The 2,243-nt window shown below is 41.2% G+C and overlaps 1 non-coding gene across 1 annotated transcript; it reads right to left on the bottom strand.

Annotated features, from left to right (window-relative positions):
• Nucleotides 1-1,448: 1,448 nt before the first annotated feature.
• Nucleotides 1,449-1,552, bottom strand: LOC112753732 (small nucleolar RNA R71). Its single transcript, XR_003178102.1, has one exon. It is a non-coding gene; the product is annotated as a small nucleolar RNA R71 (small nucleolar RNA).
• Nucleotides 1,553-2,243: the final 691 nt, after the last annotated feature.

Raw genomic sequence — 2,243 nt, 5'->3', positions numbered from 1 at the left:
TTCTCATGCTGGGCCAAATATTTTCATCTCTTTTCTCATGAGCAATTGACCAAGGAATTGGTTATTGATCAAGATTTGAGAGATTGAATTGCAAGAAATTGCAATTCAATCACTTAAGATTGCCAAGGAGATCAATGAGTGCATTGATTGAGGAAGAGATGAAAATGAACTTGATTCGGAGAATTGCAACATCTCCTAAGCCCAATGAACTCCCCATCTCTAATCTTACCCATTCTCTTTAATTTCTGCCATTTACTTTTATGAGCAAATCCCCCATTCCCATTTACAATTCTGCAATTTATTTTCAGTCATTTACTTCCAGTCCTTTAATTCTAGCATTTACTTTTCTGTTATTTACATTCCCGCCATTTTATTTTCTGCAACTCTCAACCCAAATTCTGGATTCGCTCAACTAGAACATTCTTCTAATTAAAGTTGCTTGATCAATCAATCCCTGTGGGATTCGACCTCACTCTATTGTGAGTTTTTACTTGACGACAACTTCGGTACACTTGCCGAAGGGAGATTTGTTGAGAGACAAGTTTTCCGTGAATCAAGTTTATGGCACCTTTGCCGGGGATTGATTGTGCATCAACAATGATTAGATTAGAAGATCACTAGATTGAGCATTTTATTTTGTGAATTTCATTTTTCTGTTTGAGTGATTTACTTTTCGTTTTAGTTAAACTTCTTCCCTTCTCCATCTACTCTTTTGTTTCTCTTTGTTATTTTCAGATTCTGTTTGCTAACCCACTAACTGTTTGATATATTGCATCACCCACAACTAACATCAATTCTGACACAAATACTGTCTGCACCTATATTCTCTGCTTGTACTTGTTGGTTGTATGACAGGGAGAAGAAGCAGGGCTTCAACTTCCTTTGATTCTGAACCAGAGAGAACCTTCCTTAGACTAAGGAGGGAGGCAAAAGAAAAACGAGTAGTTGGTGCTGAAGAAGAGGAGGAACAGTTTGAGGAATACTTTGAACCAAACATGGAAGAAAACATGGAAAATCATCATGAAGAAGAGACTCACAACCATGGCAGAGGAGGTGGAGCAAATCATGCTGGGGAGGATAGAAGAGTTTTGGGCTCTTACATTAATCCAAACCCAGGCAATTGTGGAAGTAGCATCCAAAATCCAACAAGCCATGCCAACAACTTTGAACTTAAACCACAGCTCATCACCCTTGTTCAGAACAACTGTTCGTTTGGAGGAGGTGTTCAAGAAGATCCCAACCAACATTTGACCACATTCCTGAGAATATGTGACACAATAAAATCTAATGGTGTTCATCCTGACGCCTATACATTGCTCTTATTTCCCTTCTCACTCAGAGACAAGGCAGCCAAGTGGCTGGAATCCTTCCCAAGGGAGAGCTTGACAACTTGGGAGGATGTGGTGAACAAATTCTTAGCAAGATTCTACCCTCCTCAACGAATCAATAGGCTGAGAGCTGAGGTTCAAACCTTCAGGCAACAGGATGGTGAGACTCTGTATGAAGCATGGGAGAGGTTCAAAGACTTAACAAGGAGGTGTCCACCTGACATGTTCAACGAATGGGTCCAGCTGCACATTTTCTATGAAGGGCTCTCTTATGAGTCAAAAAAGGCAGTAGACCATTCATCTGGAGGGTCCTTGAACAAGAAGAAGACCATTGAGGAAGCCATAGATGTTATTGAAACAGTAGCAGAAAACGACTACTTCTATGCTTCCGAAAGAGGGAACACAAGAGGAGTGATGGAGCTAAACAATGTGGATGCTCTGTTGGCCCAAAACAAGCTCATTACCCAGCAGCTGGCTGACCTCACCAAGAAGATGGAGATGAACCAAGTAGCAGCAATCTCCACTTCATCAACAACACAAGAAGGAGTAAACCAAGAAGCAGAAGGGAGTCATGAGCAAGCCAACTACATTGGGAATTCACCAAGGAAAAACTATGATCCATACTCCAAGACCTACAACCCTGGATGGAGAAATCACCTGAACTTTGGGTGGGGAAGTGAGCAAGATCAAAACCAAGACCAGAGACGTTACAACTCCAACAACAATGCAGCTCACCAACAATTCACCCAGAGGACATCTCAACACCCCCACAACAACACTTCTCCACACACTTATCAAAACCAAAACAGTACATCTGCTCCGAATCACTCATCAATTGATGACAAGCTCTCTAAGATCGAAACCTTCATTGAAGGAATATGCAGAGACATTCAAGACAGTAAAGCATTCAAAGAG

Source organism: Arachis hypogaea, chromosome 15 (genome assembly GCF_003086295.3).
Source record: "Arachis hypogaea cultivar Tifrunner chromosome 15, arahy.Tifrunner.gnm2.J5K5, whole genome shotgun sequence".
NCBI classification, from domain to species: domain Eukaryota; kingdom Viridiplantae; phylum Streptophyta; class Magnoliopsida; order Fabales; family Fabaceae; genus Arachis; species Arachis hypogaea.
This window is presented reverse-complemented; position numbering and strand designations above follow the sequence as displayed.